Below are 7,277 nucleotides of genomic sequence, written 5' to 3' on the forward strand. Positions count from 1 at the left end.
CTCTGTGTCTGACCCCGGAAGAGTTTGATGTGACCGTGTAGAGGAATAATGACTCTGTGTCTGACCCCGGGATTGTTTGCTGGGACCGTGTAGAGGAATAATCTCACTGTGTCTGACCCCGGGACTGTTTGATGGTACCGTGTAGAGGAATGATCTCTCTGTGTCTGACCCCGGGAGTGTGTGATGGGACGGTGTGGAGGGAGATTCACTCTGTGTCTGACCCCGGGAGTGTTTGATGGGACCGTGTAGAGGAATAATCACTCTGTGTCTGACCCCGGGAGAGTGTGATGGGACGGTGTGGAAGCAGATTCACACTGTGTCTGACCCCGGGAGTGTGTGATGGGACTATTTGCAGGGAGATTCACTCTGTGTCTGACCCAGGGAGTGTGTGATGTGCGGTGTAGAGGAATAATTACTCTTTGTCTGACCCCGGGAGTTTGTGATTGGCGGTGTAGAGGAATAATTACTCTGTGTCTGACCCCGGGAGTTTGTGACGGGACGGTGTGGAGGGAGATTCACTCTGTGTCTGACCCCGGCAGTGTTTGATTTTACCGTGTTGAGGAATAATCCCTCTGTGTATGACCCAGGGAATGTGTGATGGGACCGTGTTGAGGGAGATTCACTCCGTGTCTGACCCCGGGAGTGTGTGATGGGCGGAGTAGAGGAATAATCACTCTGTGTCTGACCCGGGAGAGTGTGATGGGACGGTGTGGAAGGAGATTCACACTGTGTCTGACACCGGGAGTGTTTGATGGGACCGTGTAGAGAAATAATCACTCTGTGTCTGACTCCGGGAGAGTTTGATGGGGCCGTGTAGAGGAATAATCACTCTGTGTCTGACCACGGGAGTGTTTGACGGGACCGTGTAGAGGAATAATCACTCTGTGTCTGATCCCGGGAGAGTGTGTTGGGATGGCGTGGGGGGAGATTCACTCTGTGTCTGACCCCGGGAGTGCTTGATGGGACCGTGTAGAGGAATAATCACTCTGTGTCTGACCCGGGAGAGTCTGATGGGACGGTGTGGAAGGAGATTCAAACTGTGTCTGAGACCGGGAGTGTTTGATGGGACCGTGTAGAGGAATAATCACTCGGTGTCTGACCCCGGAAGAGTTTGATGTGACCGTGTAGAGGAATAATGACTCTGTGTCTGACCCCGGGATGGTTTGCTGGGACCGTGTAGAGGAATAATCTCACTGTGTCTGACCCCGGGACTGTTTGATGGTACCGTGTAGAGGAATGATCTCTCTGTGTCTGACCCCGGGAGTGTGTGATGGGACGGTGTGGAGGCAGATTCACTCTGTGTCTGACCCCGGGAGAGTGTGATGGTACGGTGTGGAAGGAGATTCACACTGTGTCTGACACCGGGAGTGTTTGACGGGACAGTGTAGAGGAATAATCACTCTGTGTCTGACACCGGGAGTGTGTGATGGTACCGTGTTGAGGAATAATCACTCTGTCTCTGAACCCGGGATTGTTTGCTGGGACCGTGTAGAGGAATAATCTCTCTGTGTCTGACCCCGGGACTGTTTGATGGTACCGTGTAGAGGAATAATCTCTCTGTGTCTGACCCCGGGACTGTTTGATTTTACCGTGTAGAGTAATAATCTCTCTGTGTCTGACCCCGGGAGTGTTTAATGGGACCGTGTAGAGGAATAATCTCTCTGTGTCTGACCCCGGGAGTGTGTGATGGGACGGTGAGGATTGAGATTCACTCTGTGTCTGACCCCGGGAGAGTTTGATGGGGCCGTGTAGAGGAATAATCACTCTGTGTCTGACCACGGGAGTGTTTGACGGGACCGTGCAGAGGAATAATCACTCTGTGTCTGACCCCGGGAGAGTGTGATGGGATGGCGAGGGGGAGATTCACTCTTTGTCTGACCCCGGGAGTGTTTGATGGGACCGTGTAGAGGAATAATCACTCTGTGTCTGACCCGGGAGAGTGTGATGGAACGGTGTGGAAGGAGATTCACACTGTGTCTGACACCGGGAGTGTTTGATGGGACCGTGTAGAGGAATAATCACTCTGTGTCTGACACCGGGAGTGTGTGATGGTACCGTGTTGAGGAATAATCACTCTGTGTCTGACCCCGGAAGAGTTTGATGTGACCGTGTAGAGGAATAAAGACTTTGTGTCTGACCCCGATATTGTTTGCTGGGAACGTGTAGAGGAATAATCACTCTGTGCCTGACCCCGGGAGTGTTTGATGGGACCGTGTAGAGGAATAATCACTCTGAGTCTGACCCCGGGAGTGTTTGATGGGACCGTGTAGAGGAATAATCTCTCTGTGTCTGACCCCAGGGAGTGTTTGATGGGACCGTGTAGAGGAATAATCACTCTGTCTGACCCCGGGAGTGTGTGTTGGGACGGTGTGGACGGAGATTCACTCTGTGTCTGACCGCGGGAGTGCTTCATGGGACCGTGTAGAGGAATAATCGCTCTGTGTCTGACCCCCGGGAGTGTTAGATGGGACCGTGTAGAGGAATAATCACCCTGTGTCTGACCCCGTGAGTGTGTGATGGGACGGTGTGGACGGAGATTCACTCGGTGTCTGACACCGGGGGTGTTTGATGGGACCGTGTAGATCAATAATCACTCTGTGTCTGACCCCTGGAGTGTGTGATGGGACGGTGTGTAGGGAGATTCACTCTGTGTCTGACCCGGGGAGTGTTTGATGGGACCGTGTAGAGGAAGAATCACTCTGTGTCTGACCCCCGGGAGCGTTTGATGGGACCGGGTAGAGGAATAATCACTCTGTGCCTGACCCCGGGAGATTTTGATGGGACCGTGTAGAGGAATAATCACTTTGTGTCTGATCCCGGGAGAGTGTGATGGGATGGCGTGGGGGGAGATTCACTCTGTGTCTGACACCGGGAGTGCTTGATGAGACCGTGTAGAGGAATAATCACTCTGTGTCTGACCCGGGATTGTGTGATGGGACGGTGTGGAAGGAGATTCAAACTGTGTCTGACACCGGGAGTGTTTGATGGGACCGTGTAGAGGAATAATCACTCTGTGTCTGACACCCGGAGTATGTGATGGTACCGTGTTGAGGAATAATCACTCTGTGTCTGACCCCGGAAGAGTTTGATGTGACCGTGTAGAGGAATAATGACTCTGTGTCTGACCCCGGGATTGTTTGCTGGGACCGTGTAGAGGAATAATCTCACTGTGTCTGACCCCGGGCCTGTTTGATGGTACCGTGTAGAGGAATGGTCTCTCTGTGTCTGACCCCGGGAGTGTGTGATGGGACGGTGTGGAGGGAGATTCACTCTGTGTCTGACTCCGGGAGTGTTTGATGGGACCGTGTAGAGGAATAATCACTCTGTGTCTGACCCCGGGAGAGTGTGATGGGACGGTGTGGAAGGAGATTCACACTGTGTCTGACACCGGGAGTGTTTGATGGGACCGTGTAGAGGAATAATCACTCTGTCTGACACCGGGAGTGTGTGATGGTACCGTGTTGAGGAATAATCACTCTATGTCTGACCCCGGAAGAGATTGATGTGACCGTGTAGAGGAATAATGACTCTGTATCTGACCCCGGGACTGTTTGATGGTACCGTGTAGAGGAATAATCTCTCTGTGTCTGACCCCGGGAGTGTGTGATGGGACGGTGAGGATTGAGATTCACTCTGTGTCTGACCCCGGGAGAGTTTGATAGGACCGTGTAGAGGAATAATGTTTCTGTGTCTGACCCCGGGAGAGTGTGATGGGACGGTGTGGAAGGAGATTCACACTGTGTCTGACACCGGGAGTGTTTGATGGGACCGTGTAGAGGAATAATCACTCTGTCTGACACCGGGAGTGTGTGATGGTACCGTGTTGAGGAATAATCACTCTATGTCTGACCCCGGAAGAGATTGATGTGACCGTGTAGAGGAATAATGACTCTGTATCTGACCCCGGGACTGTTTGATGGTACCGTGTAGAGGAATAATCTCTCTGTGTCTGACCCCGGGAGTGTGTGATGGGACGGTGAGGATTGAGATTCACTCTGTGTCTGACCCCGGGAGAGTTTGATAGGACCGTGTAGAGGAATAATGTTTCTGTGTCTGACCACGGGAGTGTTTGATGGTACCGTGTAGAGAAATAATCTCTCTGTGTCTGACCCCGGGAGTGTGTGATGGGACGGTGAGGATTGAGAATCACTCTGTCTGACCCCGGGAGTGTGTGATGGGACGCTGTAGATTGAGATTCACTCTGTGTCTGACCCCGGGAGTGTTTGATTGGACCTTATAGTGGAATAATCACTCTGTGTCTGACCCCGGGAGAGTGTGATGGGCGGTGTAGAGGAATAATTACGCTGTGTCTGACCCCGGGAGTTTGTGACGGGACGGTGTGGAGGGAGATTCACTCTGTGTCTGACCCCGGAAGAGTTTGATGTGACCGTGTAGAGGAATAATGACTCTCTATCTGACCCCGGGATTGTTTGATGGTACCGTGTAGAGGAATAATCTCTCTGTGTCTGACCCCGGGAGTGTTTGATGGGACCGTGTAGAGGAATAATCACCCTGTGTCTGACCCCGTGAGTGTGTGATGGGACGGTGTGGACAGAGATTCACTCGGTGTCTGACCCCGGGAGTGTTTGATGGGACCGTGTAGATCAATAATCACTCTGTGTCTGACCCCTGGAGTGTGTGATGGGACGGTGTGTAGGGAGATTCACTCTGTGTCTGACCCCGAGAGTGTTTGATGGGACCGTGTAGAGGAAGAATCACTCTGTGTCTGACCCCGGGAGAGTGTGATGGGACGGTGTGGAAGGAGATTCACACTGTGTCTGACACCGGGAGTGTTTGATGGGACCGTGTAGAGGAATAATCACTCTGTGTCTGACCCCGGGAGATTTTGATGGGGCCGTGTAGAGGAATAATCACTCTGTGTCTGACCACGGGAGTGTTTGACGGGACCGTGTAGAGGAATAATCACTTTGTGTCTGATCCCGGGAGAGTGTGATGGGATGGCGTGGGGGGAGATTCACTCTGTGTCTGACACCGGGAGTGCTTGATGGGACCGTGTAGAGGAATAATCACTCTGTGTCTGACCCGGGATTGTGTGATGGGGCGGTGTGGAAGGAGATTCAAACTGTGTCTGACACCGGGAGTGTTTGATGGGACCGTGTAGAGGAATAATCACTCTGTGTCTGACACCCGGAGTATGTGATGGTACCGTGTTGAGGAATAATCACTCTGTGTCTGACCCCGGAAGAGTTTGATGTGACCGTGTAGAGGAATAATCTCACTGTGTCTGACCCCGGGCCTGTTTGATGGTACCGTGTAGAGGAATGGTCTCTCTGTGTCTGACCCCGGGAGTGTGTGATGGGACGGTGTGGAGGGAGATTCACTCTGTGTCGGACTCCGGGAGTGTTTGATGGGACCGTGTAGAGGAATAATCACTCTGTGTCTGACCCCGGGAGAGTGTGATGGGACGGTGTGGAAGGAGATTCACACTGTGTCTGACACCGGGAGTGTTTGATGGGACCGTGTAGAGGAATAATCACTCTGTCTGACACCGGGAGTGCGTGATGGTACCGTGTTGAGGAATAATCACTCTATGTCTGACCCCGGAAGAGTTTGATGTGACCGTGTAGAGGAATAATGACTCTGTATCTGACCCCGGGACTGTTTGATGGTACCGTGTAGAGGAATAATCTCTCTGTGTCTGACCCCGGGAGTGTGTGAGGGGACGGTGAGGATTGAGATTCACTCTGTGTCTGACCACGGGAGTGTTTGATGGGACCGTGTAGAGGAATAATCTCTCTGTGTCTGACCACGGGAGTGTTTGATGGTACCGTGTAGAGAAATAATCTCTCTGTGTCTGACCCCGGGAGTGTGTGATGGGACGGTGAGGATTGAGAATCACTCTGTCTGACCCCGGGAGTGTGTGATGGGACTCTGTAGATTGAGATTCACTCTGTGTCTGACCCCGGGAGTGTTTGATTGGACCTTGTAGTGGAATAATCACTCTGTGTCTGACCCCGGGAGAGTGTGATGGGCGGTGTAGAGGAATAATTACGCTGTGTCTGACCCCGGGAGTTTGTGACGGGACGGTGTGGAGGGAGATTCACTCTGTGTCTGACCCCGGAAGAGTTTGATGTGACCGTGTAGAGGAATAATGACTCTCTATCTGACCCCGGGACTGTTTGATGGTACCGTGTAGAGGAATAATCTCTCTGTGTCTGACCCCGGGAGTGTTTGATGGGACCGTGTAGAGGAATAATCACTCTGTGTCTGACCCCGGGAGAGTGTGATGGGACGGTGTGGAAGGAGATTCACACTGTGTCTGACACCGGGAGTTTTTGACGGGACAGTGTAGAGGAATAATCACTCTGTGTCTGACACCGGGAGTGTGTGATGGTACCGTGTTGAGGAATAATCACTCTGTCTCTGACCCCGGGAGTGTTTGCTGGGACCGTGTAGAGGAATAATCTCTCTGTGTCTGACCCCGGGACTGTTTGATGGTACCGTGTAGAGGAATAATCTCTCTGTGTTTGACCCCGGGACTGTTTGATGGTACCGTGTAGAGGAATAATCTCTCTGTGTCTGACCCCGGGACTGTTTGATGGGACCGGGTAGAGGAATAATCTCTCTGTGTCTGACCCCGGGAGTGTGTGATGGGACGGTGAGGATTGAGATTCACTCTGTGTCTGACCCCGGGAGTGTTTGATGGGACCGTGTAGAGGAATAATCTCTCTGTGTCTGACCATGGGAGTGTTTGATGGTACCGTGTAGAGGAATAATCTCTCTGTGTCTGACCCCGGGAGTGTGTGATGGGACGGTGAGTATTGAGATTCACTCTGTCTGACCACGGGAGTTTGTGATGGGACGCTGTAGATTGAGATTCACTCTGTGTCTGACCCCGGGAGTGTTTGATGGGACCTTGTAGTGGAATAATCACTATGTGTCTTACACCCGGAGTATTTGATGGAACCGTGTAGAGAAATAATCACTCTGTTTCTGACCCCGGAAGAGTTTGATGTGACCGTGTAGAGGAATAATGACTCTGAGTCTGACCCCGGGATTGTTTGCTGGGACCGTGCAGAGGAATAATCTCACTGTGTCTGACCCCGGGCCTGTTTGATGGTACCGTGTAGAGGAATGGTCTCTCTGTGTCTAACCCCGGGAGTGTGTGATGGGACGGTGTGGAGGGAGATTCACACTGTTTCTGACCCCGGGAGTGTTTGATGGGACCGTGTAGAGGAATAATCACTCTGTGTCTGACCCCGGGAGAGTGTGATGGGACGGTGTGGAAGGAGATTCACACTGTGTCTGACACCGGG

This window comes from Hypanus sabinus, unplaced genomic scaffold (assembly GCF_030144855.1).
Source record: "Hypanus sabinus isolate sHypSab1 unplaced genomic scaffold, sHypSab1.hap1 scaffold_132, whole genome shotgun sequence".
In the NCBI taxonomy this organism is placed as follows: Eukaryota; Metazoa; Chordata; class Chondrichthyes; order Myliobatiformes; family Dasyatidae; genus Hypanus; species Hypanus sabinus.